At 43.4% G+C, this 21,343-nt stretch overlaps 1 pseudogene; it reads right to left on the reverse strand.

Moving 5' to 3' along the window:
- Positions 1 to 19,639: 19,639 nt before the first annotated feature.
- On the reverse strand, positions 19,640 to 20,724 carry LOC116895372 (annotated as a pseudogene).
- Between the last annotated feature and the right edge of the window lie 619 nt (positions 20,725 to 21,343).

Below are 21,343 nucleotides of genomic sequence, written 5' to 3' on the forward strand. Positions count from 1 at the left end.
CAGGGCATAAACAGGCCCCTTCTCCATCCCTCCTCTCAGCCTGGTGAGTCAGCAGCACAGGGCCACACACAAGGCTCCCATTCAGGGCTCAGCTTCCTTCTGCTATAACTCAGATCTTGGCCTCTCTCCCTCCCTTATTCTCTATGTGGGCCTTATTCTCACCATGGGAAAGCTCTGCTCCCTGCCCCGGGCCTCCACGCCCCAACCCCCACCCCAACTCCCCAACACCACATCAGTCTACATTCCTCACTCTTGCTTTCTGGGGAGTAGGGTAATCCCAGCCGGCTGTGGACATAGAGGACCCAGAACAAAATAGAAATGATACATTCGTGAGTCCTCATTTGCATATCCAATAGAGATCTGTGGGCGTGCTGGCATAAGTCTGTGGTGCCAAGTTGAAGGACAGCCTGGGTTACATAGCAAGATACTGTATTGAAAGGAAATAAATACAGGTGAAAGCCAGTTGTTTGTTGTTGGTGGCTCTTATGTAACCTTGAGCTGGATCTAGAAACACACAGACACACACACACAGACACACACACACACACTAAGTGCTGCAGTTTACACTTTGGTGGTGGGGATGGTCTCACATAGTGACATCTTACAATAATGCACGTCTTGAGACATAGTAGGTGTCTCAGGTTGGGGTGGGGGCTGTCCAAGAGCCTAAATGGAGAGCAGGATCAGAGGGCTTAGAGATTTATAATTCACTCAGGCAGAAGGGAGAGGTATCTTGGGTGCAAAAGGAATTTGGACCCAAAAGACATTAAGAATAACAATATTGTCGTTCTCTATGGAACCCAGGGAAGTGACGACGATGTGAGCCACCTCTTCCAGTAGCTTGCCCTCTTCCCATCGGGGTTTCTGCCTAGTACACAGCAGCTAGTCTGTAGGTTATCTGCCCTTGTCCATTGGAGTTGCAGGGTAGGGAAGACAAACTTGCACGTCTGAACTAAACTTGCACGTCTGGATTAAAGGACGCTGGTTCTGATGCCACTGCTGAGCACAAATGCCAAGCAGGCTTCTTCAGGCTGGCAGCCTCACCCTGCTCCCAAAAGCTAGGTTGATCGCGCCCCCTGGTGTTCGGACGTGGACAACTTCCATGGGACGAGGTGCCGCTGCTCACCAACCTCAGCAACCTAGAGCGATGCGTTCTGCGGCCAGGAGGGGGCGCTGCACCAGAGCCGCCCGCAGGCAGTGCCGCGTGTCCTCTCCTCTCGCCTGTGCTCAACTTCCTTGTGGATGAGCCTCCTGCTAGGTTCCTTAAAAAAAAAAAAAGAAGAAGAAAAAAGACAATGACGATGATGACGATGGTAAAAGGGGAGAGAATGATAGGACCACCTCACAGGATTGCTATGTTTTGGTTTTGGGGTTTTGGGTTTTGGGTGCTGGGGATTAAGCCTAGAGTCTCACACTCACCAGAGTATAAACACTGGAACAGTGAGCTACATCCCTGGCCCTTTTACATGCTTTTAAGTTTGAGATAGGATCTCACTAAGTTATACATGCTGTCCTTGAATTTGTGATCCTTCTGCCTCAGCCTTTCATGGAACTGGGGTTACGGGCCTGCCTGCCCTATGAGCCTTGGTTTGCCTTGGGTCTTAAAGGAGCACGTTTAAAAAGGAAACAACTAGTTCTCAGCACAAATGAGCCCTCACCAAGTCTTGGATAGTGACCAACTCCTTACATATCCTTACTGCTAGAGGGGTCAGGTTGAGTATCACTATTTATTATCCACACACTGCATGATACCCCAGAAATGTCGTGTTGACATCCCAAACACAGAACTCCTAATGGAGTGAGGATTTTATTTTATTTTGCTTTGTTTCTGGTGCTAGGGGCTGAACCCATTATCACTGCTCTACCACTGAGCTAAATCCCCAACTCTCTGTTTTATTGTTTGTTTGGGAGACTAGGTCTCATTCTGTTACTCAAGCTGGACTCAAATTCATAGCCATCCTCCTGCTGCAGCCTCCCAAATGTAGGATTGCAAACTGGGATTACAGGCAATGTGCCACCATGCCTAGTGCGTTTCGTTTGTGTTTTGAGACAAGCTCTCACTCTAGCACAAACGGGCCTGGAACTTGCAATGATCCTCTTGTTCCACCTCCCAGGAGCTGGGGTTACAAGCATGAAACACCACACCCAGTTTCATGAGCCAAGCAAATGGCCAAGAGCCACCACTCTGGAAGGAACACAGAGACTCCATCCGTAGAGACGTCCACGACATAGTCACTATGAGGTGCCAGGCACTGCCATAGGCACTTGTAAGAATAAACTTTCCGCCCTTGGCTTTTGCTGGTAGTGTGTGAGACAAATGTAAAATATGGTACTCACTATTTAGACTGCAGGCGTGATAGGCTCACACCTGTCTACAAGGCAAGTTCCAGGCTACCTAGGGCTCCACGTGGAGACCCTTTCTCAAAAGGCAGCTGTGGTGCACGACTTTAATCCCAGCGCTTGGGAGGCAGAGGCAGGCAGATCTCTGTGAGTTCATGGCCAACCTGGTCTACAGAGTGAGTTTCAGAACAGCCAGGGCTACACTGAGAGATCACGTCTCAGAAACAAAACAAAACAAAACAAACAACAACAAAACAAATACAAAAGAAAAGAGGAAAGACAGCTGTGGCTGCAGGTATTCGGCCAGTGGGGTTAGCAAAGGTCTGGCAGAGGAAATGACATTTGTCCTGGCTTTGGAGGAGATGTGAACCAGGAGTAAAGAGCCCTAAGAATAGCAGTGCCAGGCGAAGTGCTGGGTGCAGTCCCAGCACCAAAGCTGAGCCGTACGTAAGCACCACACCAAGAGCCTGATAAGTGTGTGCCGCCTCGGGCGGAAGTGTGGACGGGGAGAACTCTGTGGGAGCCATGAACAGCGTACTCTGCCCGGGGAAGGAGTTTAGACTTCTGAGCCTCCGACAGCCAGAACTGAGGAGACACCCAGAATACAAGCTCCCTTCTGGTAAAGCTAAGTTAAGCTTCAAGCTCCTTCTGAACCCTAAAGGACCCAAGCTGCGTGGTCAGCACATGATTATAAAGTGCAAGGGCAAGCTCCACGGTTGCTTGATGCATCTTCCTTTCTGCTCCTCCCAACATTACTCTCGGCTCCGTGTGGGCTGGCCCTGGAGTGACGGTCGCACGCAGTTTTGGGATTGGCCTAAAGTTAAATTGAATAAGAAGCTATTTGTTATAACGGGAGGTGTATTTATTTATTATATATTTTGTTGTTTTGCTTTTGTTGTTGTTGTTGTCTGTCTGTCTGTCTGTCTGTCTCAAGAGCAGTGAGGCTGCTCGATGGGTAAAGGTGTTTGTTACCAAGCCAAACAAGCTGGGATCAGCCCCCAGAATCTACACGTTAGAAGGAGAAAACGGACTCTGAACTCCTTCCTGTGTGCACCATGCTACCTGCGCACATGTGCCCACACCATGAATACATACAGAACTGTGTATAAAAATGGTGCTAGAGGTATCATCTTATTTCAGGTTATAATTCAAAGCCACAGTGATAAAAACATCATGATGCCGGCATAAAAACAGACACACAGGGGTTGGGGATTTAGCTCAGTGGTAGAGCGCTTGCCTAGCAAGCGCAAGGCCCTGGGTTCGGTTCCCAGCTCCGAAAAAAAGAAGAAAGAAAGAAAGAAAAAAAAAAAACCAGACACACAGATCAATTAAAGCCCAGATGTTATGGCCACACAGCTATGGCCTCCTGAGTTTCCACAAATACACACTAAAGAAAGACAGTATCTTTAACAGGTGGTGCTGGGGGAAACGTAGAACAGTCAAACCACACCCTTACCTTTTACTTTGCCCAATAAAACAACTCCAAATGGGTCAAAGACCTGCATGTGAGACCTGAAACTCAGAAACTGAGGAAGAAGTAGAGAGAACTCTCAAAGTTATAGGCATGGGTGCTGACTCTCTGACTAGGACCCAGTCGTTCATTCTGGAAGTAAGGCCAACAGTCAATAAATAAGACCACATTGAAATTAAAAAGCTTTGTACAGCAAACAAAATAATTAATTAATATTTAATATTTTATTAAGGGATAGGTTGGAGACTAGGAAAAAATCTTTGCCAACTATATGTCTGTGAAAAGATTAATATGAAGAATTACAAGCAAAACGAAAGAGCTAGAAAGATGTTTCAATGATGAAGAGGCCCTGTTCTGCAGTGACGATGATCCACCGAACAAGTTAGGCACCCCCACAAATGCCTGTAACCTTAGCTTGCAGGGGGCCAGGGGGCGGAGACCAGAGAACCTCTGGGGCTTGCTTGCTCCCAGCTTACCTGAGACAGAAGCTCTAAGATCAGGGGGAGACCCTGTCTCAAAGAAATAGGCAGAGAGTGATGGAGGAAGACCCCAGTGCCATCTCTGTTCTCAGCTACACAGAGAGGTGTGCCTAAATACACACATGTCCGTGCACTCTCCCAGAAACACACAAATAAATACTCTTTCAAAACCTAAAGAATATACGCCTGATTGAAGAACATAATCTCAAAAAAAAATACAAATGACCAATAAATGTTTTTAAAACGGTTCAATATCCTTACTTTGCAAGGAAAACTTCCTGAGCTACCAAACTAAACTACAAACGAAAACTAGCAACCTAAAACTACGTTGAGATTCTGTTTCACCCCGATCAGAATGACCATCAATGAGAGGACAAATGACAACACATGCTGGGAAGAAAGGGGACCCTTATTCACTGCTGCTGGGAATGTGAGCTGGTCTGACTACCATGGGAATCCTTGAGCGCTCTCGACACGCCGGAAATAGAACCACCTCTATGACCTAGCTATTCTGTTCCTGGGCACACACCCAAAGGACTCCGTGTCCTACCACAGAGACACTCACCCATCCGTGCTGTTCTAGCCACGATAGCTAGGATGTGGAATCAGCCAGATGTCTGTCAACTGGTGAATGGGAAATAAAAATATGATACATATATATCCTTCTTTGTTTGTCAACTCCACACAGGCTAAAGTTGGCTGGGAAGAGATAATTAAGAAAATGCTCAAAGGGGCGGCGCAGATCTTCCTGGCTGCTGAGGCCGTGGAGAGCTCATAGGCAACACCCCGCCAGCAAGCTTGAGCCTGGGGACCACAGGTAAGACAAACTTTTCTGCTACAAACGACTTGCCTGGTGATCTCGGGTCACACAGAGGCGGAGTTCCTCTGGGGCCGGACACTTCCGGTGTTTGGCCAGAGTCCCGGACCAGCGGAGGATCCCTGCCTTCAGCAGCTCTCTGCTCCCAGGCCCCCTGGAGGGGAGTTCTCGCCGCCTGGTCGGGCGGGCACTCCTGAGGCAGCAGAGCGGAGGAGACCACCAACGCTGCCCACCCCTGCCCACATCCCTGGCCCAGGAGGAAACTGTATACGGCCTCTGGGTACCCGTAGAGGAGGGCCCAGGAGCAGCAGATCCACTGCGTCTGAGACACCGCACCTGAAGGGACCGACTGGATAAACAGTTCTCTGCACCCAAATCCCGTGGGAGGGAGAGCTAAACCTTCAGAGAGGCGGACACGCCTGGGAAACCAGAAGAGACTGCACGCTGCACACAGTACTGACCCCAGAGGAAAACAAAACCTATCTGGAACCCTGGTGCCGCGAAACCTCCCGGAAGGGGCGGCGAGATCTTCCTGGCTGCTGAGGCCGTGGAGAGCTCATAGGCAACACCCATGAGCAAACTTGAGCCTGGGGACCACAGGTAAGACAAACTTTTCAGCTACAAACGACTTGCCTGGTGAACTCAAGACACAGGCTCACAGGAACAGCTGAAGACCTGTAGAGAAGAAAAACTACGCGCCCGAAAGCAGAACACTCTGTCCCCATAACTGGCTGAAAGAAAACAGGAAAACAGGTCTACAGCACTCCTGAAACACAGGCTTATAAGACAGTCTAGCCACTGTCAGAAATAGCAGAACAAAGTAACACTAGAGATAATCTGATGGCGAGAGGCAAGCGCAGGAACCCAAGCAACAGAAACCAAGACTACATGGCATCATCGGGAGCCCAATTCTCCCACCAAAGCAAACACAGAATATCCAAACACACCAGAAAAGCAAGATCTAGTTTCAAAATCATATTTGATCATGATGTTGGAGGACTTCAAGAAAGACATGAAGAACTCCCTTAGAGAAACACAGGAAAACATAAACAAACAAGTAGAAGCCTACAGAGAGGAGACACAAAAATCCCTGAAAGAATTCCAGGAAAACACAATCAAACAGTTGAAGGAATTAAAAATGGAAATAGAAGCAATCAAGAAAGAACACATGGAAACAACCCTGGATATAGAAAACCAAAAGAAGAGACAAGGAGCTGTAGATACAAGCATCACCAACAGAATACAAGAGATGGAAGAGAGAATCTCAGGAGCAGAAGATTCCATAGAAATCATTGACTCAACTGTCAAAGATAATGTAAAGCGGAAAAGCTACTGGTCCAAAACATACAGGAAATCAGGACTCAATGAGAAGATCAAACCTAAGGATAATAGGTATAGAAGAGAGTGAAGACTCCCAGCTCAAAGGACCAGTAAATATCTTCAACAAAATCATAGAAGAAAACTTCCTAACCTAAAAAAGAGATACCCATAGGCATACAAGAAGCCTACAGAACTCCAAATAGATTGGACCAGAAAAACACCTCCGTCACATAATAGTCAAAACACCAAACGCACAAAATAAAGAAAAGAATATTAAAAGCAGTAAGGAAAAAGGTCAAGTAACATATAAAAAGGCAGACCTATCAGAATCACAACAGACTTTTCGCCAGAAACTATGAAGGCCAGAAGATCCTGGACTGATGTCATACAGACCCTAAGAGAACACAAATGCCAGACCAGGTTACTGTATCCTGCAAAACTCTCAATCAACATAGATGGAGAAACCAAGATATTCCATGACAAAACCAAATTTACACAATATCTTTCTACAAATCCAGCACTACAAAGGATAATAAATGGTAAAGCCCAACATAAGGGGGCAAGCTATACCCTAGAAGAAGCAAGAAACTAATCGCCTTGGCAACAAAACAAAGAGAAGAAAAGCACACAAACATAACCTCACATCCAAATATGAATACAACAGGAAGCAATAATCACTATTCCTTAATTTCTCTCAACATCAATGGCCTCAACTCCCCAATAAAAAGACATAGATTAACAAACTGGATACGCAACAAGGACCCTGCATTCTGCTGCCTACAGGAAACACACCTCAGAGACAAAGACAGACACTACCTCAGAGTGAAAGGCTGGGAAACAACTTTCCAAGCAAATGGTCGGAAGAAGCAAGCTGGAGTAGCCATTCTAATATCAAATAAAGTCAATTTTCAACTAAAAGTCATCAAAAAAGATAAGGAAGGACACTTCATATTCATCAAAGGAAAAATCCACCAAGATGAACTCTCAATCCTAAATATCTATGCCCCAAATACAAGGGCACCTACATACGTAAAAGAAACCTTACTAAAGCTCAAAACACACATTACACCTCACACAATAATAGTAGGAGATTTCAACACCCCACTCTCATCAATGGACAGATCATGGAAACAGAAATTAAACAGAGACGTAGAAAGACTAAGAGAAGTCATGAGCAAATGGACTTAACAGATATTTATAGAACATTCTATCCTAAAGCAAAAGGATATACCTTCTTCTCAGCTCCTCATGGTACTTTCTCCAAAATTGACCATATAATTGGTCAAAAAATGGGCCTCAACAGGTACAGAAAGATAGAAATAATCCCATGCGTGCTATCAGACCACCACGGCCTAAAACTGGTCTTCAATAACAATAAGGGAAGAATGCCCACATATACGTGGAAATTGAACAATGCTCTACTCAATGATAACCTGGTCAAGGAAGAAATAAAGAAAGAAATTAAAAACTTTTTAGAATTTAATGAAAATGAAGATACAACATACCCAAACTTATGGGACACAATGAAAGCTGTGCTAAGAGGAAAACTCATAGCGCTGAGTGCCTGCAGAAAGAAACAGGAAAGAGCATATGTCAGTAGCTTGACAGCACACCTAAAAGCTCTAGAACAAAAAAGAAGCAAATACACCCAGGAGGAGTAGAAGGCAGGAAATAATCAAACTCAGGCAAAATCAACCAAGTAGAAACAAAAAAGGACCATAGAAAGAATCAACAGAACCAAAAGTTGGTTCTTTGAGAAAATCAACAAGATAGATAAACCCTTAGCCAGACTAACGAGAGGACACAGAGAGTGTGTCCAAATTAACAAAATCAGAAATGAAAAGGGAGACATAACTACAGATTCAGAGGAAATTCAAAAAATCATCAGATCTTACTATAAAAGCCTATATTCAACAAAACTTGAAAATCTGCAGGAAATGGACAATTTCCTAGGCAGATACCAGGTACCGAAGTTAAATCAGGAACAGATAAACCAGTTAAACAACCCCATAACTCCTAAGGAAATAGAAGAAGTCATTAAAGGTCTCCCAACCAAAAAGAGCCCAGGTCCAGACGGGTTTAGTGCAGAATTCTATCAGACCTTCATAGAAGACCTCGTACCAATATTATCCAAACTATTCCACAAAATTGAAACAGATGGAGCACTACCGAATTCCTTCTATGAAGCCACAATTACTCTTATACCTAAACCACACAAAGACCCAACAAAGAAAGAGAACTTCAGACCAATTTCCCTTATGAATATCGATGCAAAAATACTCAATAAAATTCTGGCAAACCGAATCCAAGAGCACATCAAAACAATCATCCACCATGATCAAGTAGGCTTCATCCCAGGCATGCAGGGATGGTTTAATATACGGAAAACCATCAACGTGATCCATTATATAAACAAACTGAAAGAACAAAACCACATGATCATTTCATTAGATGCTGAGAAAGCATTTGACAAAATTCAACACCCCTTCATGATAAAAGTCCTGGAAAGAATAGAATTCAAGGCCCATACCTAAACATAGTAAAAGCCATATACAGCAAACCAGTTGCTAACATTAAACTCAATGGAGAGAAACTTGAAGCAATCCCACTAAAATCAGGGACTAGACAAGGCTGCCCACTCTCTCCCTACTTATTCAATATAGTTCTTGAAGTTCTAGCCAGAGCAATCAGACAACAAAAAGGAGGTCAAGGGGATACAGATCGGAAAAGAAGAAGTCAAAATATCACTATTTGCAGATGATATGATAGTATATTTAAGTGATCCCAAAAGTTCCACCAGAGAACTACTAAAGCTGATAAACAACTTCAGCAAAGTGGCTGGGTATAAAATTAACTCAAATAAATCAGTAGCCTTCCTCTACACAAAAGAGAAACAGGCCGAGAAAGAAATTAGGGAAATGACACCCTTCATAATAGATCCAAATAATATAAAGTACCTCGGTGTAACTTTAACCAAGCAAGTGAAAGATCTGTATGATAAGAACTTCAAGACTCTGAAGAAAGAAATTGAAGAAGATCTCAGAAGATGGAAAGATCTCCCATGCTCATGGATTGGCAGGATTAATATAGTAAAAATGGCCATTCTGCCAAAAGCGATCTACAGATTCAATGCAATCCCCATCAAAATACCAATCCAATTCTTCAAAGAGTTAGACAGAACAATTTGCAAATTCATCTGGAATAACAAAAAACCCAGGATAGCTAAAACTATCCTCAACAATAAAAGGACTTCAGGGGGAATCACTATCCCAGATCTCAAGCAGTATTACAGAGCAATAGTGATAAAAACTGCATGGTATTGGTACAGAGACAGACAGATAGACCAATGGAACAGAATTGAAGACCCAGAAATGAACCCACACACCTATGGGCACTTGATTTTTGACAAAGGAGCCAAAACCATCCAATGGAAAAAAGATAGTATTTTCAGCAAATGGTGCTGGTTCAACTGGAGGTCAACATGTAGAAGAATGCAGATCGATCCATGCTTATCACCCTGTACAAAGCTTAAGTCCAAGGGATCAAGGACCTCCACATCAAACCAGATACCTCAAACTAATAGAAGAAAAACTGGAAGCATTTGGAACACATGGGCACTGGAAAAATTTCCTGAACAAAACACCCATGGCTTATGCTCTAAGATCAAGAATCGACAAATGGGATCTCATAAAACTGCAAAGCTTCTGTAAGGCAACGGACACTGTGGTTAGGACAAAACGGCAACCAACAGATTGGGAAAAGATCTTTACCAATCCTACAACAGATAGAGGCCTTATATCCAAAATATACAAAGAACTGAAGAAGTTAGAGAGCAGGGAGACAAATAACCCTATTAAAAAATGGGGTTCAGAGCTAAACAGAGAATTCACAGCTGAGGAATGCCGAATGGCTGAGAAACACCTAAAGAAATGTTCAACATCGTTAGTCATAAAGGGAAATGCAAATCAAAACAACCCTGAGATTTCACCTCACACCAGTGAGAATGGCTAAGATCAAAAACTCAGGTGACAGCAAATGCTGGCGAGGATGTGGAGAAAGGGAACACTCCTCCATTGTTGGTGGGGTTGCAGACTGCTACAACCATTCTGGAAATCAGTCTGGAGGTTCCTCAGAAAATTGGACATTGAACTGCCTGAGGATCCAGCTATACCTCTCCTGGGCATATACCCAAAAGATGCCCCAACATATAAAAAAGACACGTGCTCCACTATGTTCATATCGCCGCCTTTATTTATAATAGCCAGAAGCTGGAAAGAACCCAGATGCCCTTCAACAGAGGAATGGATACAGAAAATGTGGTACATCTACACAATGGAATATTACTCAGCTATCAAAAACAATGACTTTGTGAAATTAGTAGGCAAATGGTTGGAACTGGAAACTATCATCCTGAGTGAGCTAACCCAATCACAGAAAGACATACATGGTATGTACTCATTGATAAGTGGCTATTAGCCCAAATGCTTGAATTACCCTAGATGCCTAGAACAAATGAAACTCAAGACGGATGATCAAAATGTGAATGCAGATCGCTCCTGAGAGACACAGCCAGAATACAGCAAATACAGAGGCGTATGCCAGCAGGAAAGCACTGAACTGAGAACAGGACCCCTGTTGAAGGAATCAGAGAAAGAACTGGAAGAGCTTGAAGGAGCTCGAGACCCCATATGTACAGCAATGCCAACCAACCAGAGCTTCCAGGGACTAAGCCACTACCCAAAGACTATACATGGACTGACCCTGGACTCTGACCTCGTGGGTTGCAATGAATATCCTAGTAAGAGCACCAGTGGAAGGGGAAGCCCTGGGTCCTGCTAAGACTGAACCCCTAGTGAACTAGACTGTTGGGGAGAGGGCAGCAATGGGGGAGGGTTGGGAGGGAACACCCATAAGGAAGGGGAGGGGAGGGGATGTTTGCCCGAAACCGGAAAGGGAATAACACTTTCGAAATGTATATAAGAAATACTCAAGTTAATAATAAAAAAAAAAAGAAAGAAAGAAAGAAAGGAAGGGGAAAGGAATCAGATGGAACAGCCAGGAGTCCAAAGACAAAAGGGGTTTGGATTACAGAGGGAAGGGCAGCCAATGCCATATGACAGCCATGCTGTGCACCAGGTACTAACTGTATGATTCTGGGCTAACCCTGGCAAACAGATATATGCTCTGATATGTTAAATAGACAGCTCAGCCTTTTGTTCTGGGGATGAAACATAACATCTTTTTCTTTGTAAAACCTTCTAGTGTTAAAATCTATTGCAGTCTGAAGACAGTTTGTCCACATTATTCCATGGTAGCTGTTTTTAACTTAAAGTCCAGTGGTTGTAAATTGCAACCACATCTACAAAATACCTTTGTAATAGAATTGATGTTAATATTTGACCCCAAATAAGTTATATAGTACAACCCATAAATAACCCATCAGATGCCAATTCAAATGTGCACTCCTCAACATGTTGCTGCCTCAAGGCTTCCTATTTTACCTAAATGGCATCCTGTAGTTTATCTTTGTAATATGGATTTATTATAATAAAATCGCTTGAAAAATTGTTTGCTTAATGGGTATAGATTATAATGTCCATGGTTATTTTTGGATCAGGATTTATGTATTCTTGAACAGTGTTTGACTCAGACTTCTAATTCCCATTTATAGGAATATGTAAACATTTTCCTTTGTGGATAGTTCTCTAAGGGAGGTGGTAACAATTTAGTAATGGATGCATCTTTCAACCTAAGCCCCTCTGCCTTTGACAAATAAAGGGAGATTTTGTTTTCAAAAAAAAAAAAAAAAGAAAATGCTCCCAGATTGGCCTATAGGCAAGACTGTAGGGCATGTTCTTGACTAGTGGTGATCGATGTGGGAGGACCTAGGCCACCCATGGGCGGTGTCCTCCCTGGGAAGATGGTCCTGACTCTTGGAAGAAAACAGACTGAGCAGTTAATCAGTAAGCAGCACTCCTCTGTGACTTTGGCTTCAGTTCCTGCCTCCCGGTTCTTGCCCCGACTTTGCTTGGTGACAAAACATGACTTAGGGGTTCTAGGTTAAATAAGCCCTTCCTCCCTTCCTTAGTTGCCTTTAGTTATGATGTTTTATTACAGCAAAAGAACCCCCAAATATATATATTCATATATATGTATATATGTATATATATTCATTATATCCATCCATAAAGAAAAAATGTAATTTGCAGGAAAATGGAACTGGAAAATATTGCATTGAGTAACCCAGGCCAGAAAGACAAACCTCGAATGTTCTCTCATGCAGATCCCAGCTTCTAATTTTTATGTATGTGCCTTTATGTGGGAGAGAGTACGTGTAGAGGTGTAGAGGGCAAGAAACTAGAACGGGAGCGCACCTTGCCTTTTCCTTTTCTCAAAGCTGCTCTCTCTCTCTCTCTCTCTCTCTCTCTCTCTCTCTGTGTGTGTGTGTGTGTGTGTGTGTGTGTGTTACACTAGCATACATGTAATATGAAGTGACTGGGGAGAACTGAGAGTAGAGATGCTCAGGTGATGGAGCAGAGATGAGGGGGTGAGAAGGAAGTAGGAAGCTTGGCCAACACTAAGGATGGATGAAAAAGCCCTAGGGAAACCTGCTACTCTTAAACTAATTAAATATTATTTTTTAAGATTTCACACAGCTGGGCATGGTGGTGCAGGCCTTTAATTCCAGCACTCGGGAGGCAGAGTTTGAGGTAACCTGGTTATACAAAGCGAGTTCCAGAACAACTAGGGCTCTGCTATGTCTCACAGAAGGAAAAAATCCAAACGCACAAATAGTCTCAAGACAAAAACGAGAAAACAAAACACAATGTGTGTAGTGGCGCGTGCCTGTAATCTCAGCAACTCCGGAAGCTGAGCAAGGAAGATTGAGCCCTAGTGTTCCACACCAGCCTCAGTAACATGCTAAGACTCCACCTTTAAAACCAAAGTAACCCCCCAAAATCGGCTGGGTGTGATGGCACACACCTTTAATTCCAGCACTCAGGAGGCAGAAACGGGAGGATCTCCGAGATTGAGGCCCATCTGACCTACAGAATGAGTTCCTGGACACCCAAGGGTTTCCCAGACAACACGGGTCAGATCGTGGACTCAAACATGGCTCCTGTCTGGAGCACAGACCATTGCCATCAAAATGGCCACTTCTTCTGCAGTGGTTCCCAGGACTGCAGACTCATAACTGAGAAGGAGAGACCGTAAAGGCTTCTGTGATGCGCCCCTCCCCCAACCCCCACCCACCACCGGTGATGAAGATGCTGAAGTGTAGTTCTTCACTGTTGATGGTTTCTGGGATGAGGGGCAGGGAGGGTGAGGACTCGGTTTTCTTTAAGGGGCTGACTGCTGTGAATTTGACCATCTTCCAATGAGTGTGGGCAACACGGGTTGAACTAGGTGTTTTGTTTTGTTTGGAGCAAGGGTAGGGGGGTAGACCTGGGAGGAATGGGAAACGAGTGCGATCAGGATTTATTGTATGAAATTCCCAAATAATTAATACAAGTGTGTTGGGAGGGGGGATGCAGGTAAAACATTTGATGGAAGCCAAAACCACTCATGGTAAAATATCTCTTTAAAAGTTTTTTTTTTTAACTTTTTTTTTCTTTCTTTTTTCTTTTTTTCGGAGCTGGGGACCGAACCCAGGGCCTTGCGCTTGCTAGGCAAGCGCTCTACCACTGAGCTAAATCCCCAACCCCAAAAGTTTTTTATTTGCAAGTGTTATCTGACTTACTGTTTCAACAAACCAGAAGTAGTTGTGTGTGTGTTAATAAAAAGGAACTGGGAAAAAAATGTTTTTGTTTGATTTGTCTTGAAGATTTTATTTTTACTATTACGTGTATACGTGCATGTGACTGTGTGTAAATGCAGTGCCCCTGGAGTCCACAGAGACCCTCTAGAGGAGTTAGAGGTAGTCGAGAGTCAGACATCGTGGGTGCTGGAACCTGAACCCAGTCCCTCTGCAAGAGCAGTGTGAAGTCTCAACCTCTGAACCAACCCCTCAAGGTAAATCCTCTTGCTGACTAGAATAGGTGAAGTCCATGTTTGCTCACAATGTCTCAAGAAGTATGGTGGATGTGAAGAGATGGCTCAGCAGTTAAGAGCACCCGTTGCTCTTACAGAGTGTAGGTTAGAGGGCTCATGCATCTGCTCAGCCTCTGTGGGAGGCAGAATATGAAAAGTTGGCTGCGCTTACCTAATGCCACAGCCAGATGGGTGTCAGGCAGTGGAAAGCTGCAGGACACCACTCGAGGGATGGGGAAGCATGGTCTGAGCCGCGGGACACAGCTGGAGCTGGCTCGTGGCGGGTGGGGGATGGGGGGTGGTCCCCGGGCCTGCAAGGAGGCCAGCAAGGGCCAGCTGGTTCTCAGACTCTTGGGCATCCAAGTACCGCTGGAAACCACGGAAGAGCTGAGAACGGAGTGTGGGCCATAGGGCTGGATCTAGCCCAGGCCGATCTTGCTGGGGGAAAGTTCTTGGTTAGACAGTGGTAGGCTTGAGCTTAGTGGCTGCTCTAGCTGGGAGGACAGGGAGGCTTTCTTCAGGAGATTAGATGGTGGCTCTGTAGACGAAGGCCTTCTCTATGGCTTCCCACGACAGATCCCAATGAAAGAGGCAGTCCATGGTTTTAAGACATTTATTGTCATGGCGGAAGGTGGATGAGTAAAACCGTACCCCATTTCTCAGAATGGGCTGAGATTAAATATCTTTTGCAGAGAGGAGTGTCTGGGAAGGGAAATTCATTGGCCTTTAGGTACCTCATTCTAATGGAGATATGTCTTGAGTCTGTGTGACCTATGGTCATGTCCTCTACCAGTGAAGGGGCTTGGGGCATTGCTTTTATGTGACTGATGGTCACAAATCTATGGAGGGCTGTGGGCCAGTGGCTGGCCTGGTTTCCTGGAAGTCAGACGAAACACCTATTGTCCCTTTCAGGGTCACCGGGGTTTCAAACCTCCTCAACCAGGAACCAGGGTATCTTTCACTGCCCCAGAACAGAGAACCCAGGTTCAGTTCCAAACACCAACGTGGTGGCTCACAAACATCCAGTTTGTGGCACATTTCTTAATTAATGACTGATGTGGGAGGGCTCCACCTACTGTGAGTGATGCCACCCCAGGGCAGATGGTCCTGAGTCATCAAAAAAAAAAAAAAAACAAAACAGACACATACATGGTACCCACACTTCCATACACACAAGCAAAATTCTCATACACATAAAATAATAAATAGATATTTTTCAAAAACTTAAAAACTTTTTAAAGAGAGAGGTAGCCCTCTGGAGAGAAGATAGCTCCGTGGTTAAAAGCACACACTGCTCCCAGAGGACCAGAGTCCAGTCCTTAGCAGCCATGCCTGTCATCGGCCCACACCTGCCTGTAATTATAAAAGGGATCTGAGGGCCTCTTAAGGTCTTTGTGGGCATTCACACTCACACACGTATATATTAAAACAGATTTTTGCATTAAATTTATCCACTTTACATCCCAGTCTCAGCACCCTCTCCCTCCTCTCCTCCCAGTCCCATCCCTACAACCCCTTCCATTACCCCCCCCCTTGGGCACCACCCCACTCCACAGCAGGACCTAGCACACCCTCTCCTGCTGAGACCCAGCCAGTCACAAAAAAACACATTTTTTAAATTGAAATCCGGTGGTGGATGTGCACACCTTCGGTTCCAGGACTCAGGAGGCAGAGGCAGTTGAGTCTCTGAGTTCAAGGTCAGACTGGTTTCAAGATGGCCAGGACTGCACAGAGAAATCCTGCCTCAAAAGACATTAAAAAATGAAAAAGGAAAGAAAGAAAGAAATTAAAAGATGAGTAGGGATGGAAATGGTAGGGGTGGTAGGATACTTGTCCAGCATGTTCAAGGCCTTCAGATTGATCTCCAGCACCAAGCTGGGACAGACAGACAGACAGACAGACAGACAGACAGACACACACACACACACACACACACACACACACACACACACACACAAATGTGGCCTTACCAAGGGAAAAATAACTATTTATCTGCTCTGGCTTCCACTACATGCAGAGGTGATGTCTTGGAGCGTGAGCCTTTTCTCCCCGCCTTCCACAAGGCCAGTGGCTCCCGTGGTTTATCAGACTCAGAAGAGCCTACGGCTACTGTGTTGGCCTGGGCAGAGGCTTCAGCAGTACCAGGAGCAGCAGTAGCAGCCCTCAGTGGTTTAAGTTGTGGTGCTTGCTTCCTTCCTTCCTTCTTTCTTTCTTTAGCTAATAGTCTTTTTATTGGGGGTGGGAGGGAAGATCCGTATTTGCAAGTTGGAATGATGTTCTTGAGCAGCTGATGGTCCTGCAGAGGTCCACAGCCACCGCCTATCTTGCCAGTCCTGAGTGATGTTTGAAAGCTGTTGAAAACGGAGTCTGAAGATGCTCCCTTGATGGAAGCCTACTAAAACTTCATGTGGCTGGTGACAGCCTGACATTTCACCGTGCCAGAGTGAACCAACAGCCTAGTTTATCCTTGGCCTGTTTTTCTGCATATCGTCCTGAGGTAGACACATTTTAAACGTGTTTGTTTTCAGTAAAGCAGCTATTATAATTTACAACTGACCAACTGACCCCATCTAAACAGACTTTGACTTTGTTTTCCTTTTTTTTTTTTTAATTTTAATACAAGTGCCTGTCTGTGCTCAATTGTCAAGCTACATGCACAGAAGACTGGCCAGCCCAAACAGTGCATTAATCATCCCAAAGGGAACTTAAGGAGTTCACTAAGTGCCTCCTTATCATTAAGGCAGTACAAGTATTTATACTGTAAAATTAATGCAGAGCCTGATCTGAGGGGACAGGACCACCAACCAATGTACACAGACAGACTCTAGGTGGAAACAGAACATTTCTTGATGTTCAGTTTTGCTTCTAGAAACAAAATGAATACATGAACTTTCTTTTCTTTTTTGTAGCAAGCAAGGAAAGATTTACTTTGATTTTTCTAGAGGGTTAAGTAGGGGGGTTGGTTTTGGTTTTGGGGGGTTTTGGGGGTTTTTTGTTTGTTTGTGTTTTGGTTTTTTGGGGGTTTTTTGTTTGTTTGTTTTTTGTTTGTTTGGTTGGTTGGGTTTTTTTTTTTGGTTTTCTGTTTTTTTCTCTGTGTAGCTCTGGCTGTCCTTGAACTCGATCTGTAGACGAGGCTAGCCTTGATCCTCCTGCCTCTGCCTCCTGGGTGCTGGGATTAAAAGTGTGCACCACCCTTCAGCTGAAAGTAGGTCTTTATGTTAAAGTCTCCATCAGTCTGAATTCTCCATGGTTGCCTTATCAGTAATTGCAGTAAAGAATCAGAAAGCGTAGGGAGAATGAGGGGGTGGAAGGGGAAGATGCCATGGTGAGCAAGAGTCCCCAGGCTCAGAAGGGAAGTACCTCAGACCTTCTTTCGTATTGATCCTGGCTTCTAATCTTTATACATGTGCTCAGATGTGCTTTTTACAGCCGTATGGGTCATTTCATTATCCATTCAACAGTTGGTGGACATGTAGGCTAATTATAAATGTAATTCATTTCAAAGAATCTTTTCACGATGTGTATAAAAGCAGGATGTGTGAACAGATTCATTTTTAGAGATCCATTAAATACACTTCCCCCAAAACACCTATGCAACATCAATGGTAAACCTAGACATGTATCACCAGCAGAACAGTAAATTATGCTATTTACACAACTGGCAATTTATGGCAACTACAAAAATGTATAAATATAATTTACTCTTGTTTTGGAAATTATATTTCTTTTTATAACAATAGGACATTGATATTAATGAATTCATCATTGCTAAATTTTTGTTGGTTTTTTAACCTGAATCGTGTAACCCAGGTTATGTGTATAAATGAATCATTCTTCACATAAATGTGAACAGTGAATTAAATCTGGCAACTGGGGCTGGAGAGATGGCTCAGAGGTTAAGAGCACTGACTGCTCTTCCGGAGGTCCTGAGTTCAATTCCCAGCAACCACATGTTGGCTCACAACCATCTATAGTGAGATCTGGTGCCCTCTTCTGGTGTATCTGAAGACAGCAACAGTGTACTCATATTCATAAATAGATAAATTAATTAATTAATTAATTAAAAAAATCTGGCAACTGCTTTTGTTTTAATTTATTCTAGCCCCCCAATAACCACACAAAGAAACTAATATTTATTTTTAAATGCACCTCAATAGCTGAGCAGTTAAATGATCGACCTTTGCCTCCTATGCTAATCTGGTTACCTCTCAGCCCCATTCCATGACACTTGCACATTATTATTATTGATCTGGCTCTTTAGGCTTAAAATGTCCTTCTGTGATCTCTCGTCAGACTCCTTCCTCATGGCTCCAAATCCTCCATCCTTTGATGACCTGACTCTCCTTTCTCTTCTCTCCTTCCTCTGGTTGGTGAACATCCCACCCTATTCTCTACTCTTCCCAGCTATTGGGTGATCAGCATTTATTGCCAAGGCAGAGAATAAACAATGCTAAGAACTGTTTACATAAACTTGAGACAGGGGATTCTTGGTATAATAAAGGCGTTACAATGCCACCTCCAGATTGAAACAAGACATGAGGGCAGAGAAATGAGCATTTGAATAACACAAGGGTAAAACTTACACAATGTACAAAGTCATCATGCTTACATTTCCACCTTTTGTCTAGAAAAAGGCTCTTTTTCCTATAATAATAAACAGCGTACAGTAGGAGCAGTTATGAAAAGTATTATGTAAGAGTTGCTTTCACAATCTCCAGTCCACTATTTTTGTCAAGTAAATAAAGTATTCTATTATCTACCTTATCTCGATGAGTTCAGAGTTCTGTATTCAATTCACTTCTTTGTATTAACATTCTAAAAAGGTCTTTTTAGACCTAGAACATCTTCTTACATTTTAAGTGACTTAAGCTTATACTAAGACTATTGCTATCTAGTCTTTAACCGCATCAGAGACCCAAGAAGGAATTAAATATTACCTGACTATGCAGAAATGACGGAGACAGCTGACTGCCTGGACAGTCCCAATATTCTCTATAGTATTATTATTATATTATCAATAATATAATAATAATCGTCAGCCTTCTGGCCTAGAGTATCTGACAGACCTTTTGTGAAGCAGGAATTATAAGGGCTTGCTTACACTATCTTGGCAGAGCTGGGCAGGCCATTTGTCCTTTCTGGGCAGCATTCTGTCTGCACATGAAGTTAGGGCATTTTCTTCCCTCAGTGGCTAGCTTGCCACAGTTGAAGCAACTCCATACGGGTTTTCTTGATGCTCTTCATCATCTTTGAAGTACAGTGGGGCAGTGTTGGGAGCAGACCTACCTCATAGCCAAAAGATCTTAAATTAATAAAATTATGTTTTTTTCAAGGTCTGATTATTTATTTGTTACTCTTAAAGACTTATTTTTGACTGGACTCAGATTTAGAAGTGGAAGCTCTCAGCGAGGACAGCCTATGTCTCTTGGCAATCTGTTCCTGGCACTTTTCTTTGGCTTTCTTCATTCTCTTGGCCAAAAGTTTAGCGTATTCTGCAACTTCCTCCTTGCTTTACTTTTTTTTTTTTTTTTTTTATATTTTTTTGATTAATTTTTTAGGAGCTGAGGACCCAACCCAGTGCCTTGCGCTTCCTAGGCAAGCACTCTACCACTAAGCTAAATCCCCAACCCCCTCCTTGCTTTTCTTAGTGCATTGCTTCTTCAGAGCAATATGTCAGCATTTGTGTTGCAGGACGCAGGGAGTAACAAGACGCTGAATCTTGGGTGCTTTGGTCCTGGGCTTCTTACCTTCTTTGTTTAAGGGCTTTCTGACAACATATTGGCGGACATCATCTTCTTTGGAGAGATTAAAAAGCTTTCGGATTCTACTAGCTCTTTGGGGTCTTAACGAATGAGGCACAGTGGTATCTGTCAGTCCTGGAGTATCCGTCTCTCCTTTTTTTTTTTTTTTTTTTAAAACAACAACCAAGTTGAGACCACTCAGGTTGGCATCCACAATGCACCCACAAACAGACTTGCACTTCCTCTCTCCAGTTCTCCTTGGTCTATAACAAGAATGTCCCTTACTCCACAGCAGGCGCACTCTGCCATAGGTCAAAACGCCTTGCCTCATGGGAAAATCTTGTCATTCCCACCGCTGATCTGGACCTCATAACCCTTCCACTCTTCACCAAGAGCATCAGCAGCTACTTCTGTGGCCATGCGCTTCTCATAGAACGTACGAAGCTTGTGTTTGTCATCCGCTTCTGTGAGTTTCTGACAGCCAGTGGCAGGGACGGAGATGTTCAGTGTCATCTTGACCCAGCCGATCGCCTAGGAGGCATCACGAAAAAGAGTTACCTTTAAATTCCATATTCTGTAAGTCTCAGATTTTTGAAGACCAACTATCTATAGTATATTTGAAATAACATTGTTTATTCTTAGCTATTTACTATCTGACTAACCTCAAAAACATTTTATTATAATTAACTAAACTAGTATCTAATATGACTGTGAGTTTGCCTATCTAACCATTGATTTGTTATTTCTTAACCATCCCTAATAGTTCATAATTTGTATTTTTTATCATCTCTAACAGTTTGTAATAGCAACTTTCAAAAGGACTAGAACTTTATATTGTGATGTTAAAATTCATCTAAGTATAATACCTCAGATAAATTCTAAAAGTATATATGCATTCTATATATCAAAAATAACCTTAAATTTGTATCAATATGCCAATGTGCCAAATTATGACCTCAATTTTGCATCAAAATATAATGATCTTTACCATTGTAAGACTATGGGTATAAAATATTTTTTGGTCTTAAGAATAAATTCAATAATCCACACCTATTTGTCTAATGTCTTATAATATTTCTCTATCCCCCACTTTTCTTTTCAACTCCCTACCCTTTACCTAAGAAAGGATAGGGAAAAGGGAAAG

This window comes from Rattus rattus, chromosome 3, assembly GCF_011064425.1.
Source record: "Rattus rattus isolate New Zealand chromosome 3, Rrattus_CSIRO_v1, whole genome shotgun sequence".
Lineage (NCBI taxonomy): Eukaryota > Metazoa > Chordata > Mammalia > Rodentia > Muridae > Rattus > Rattus rattus.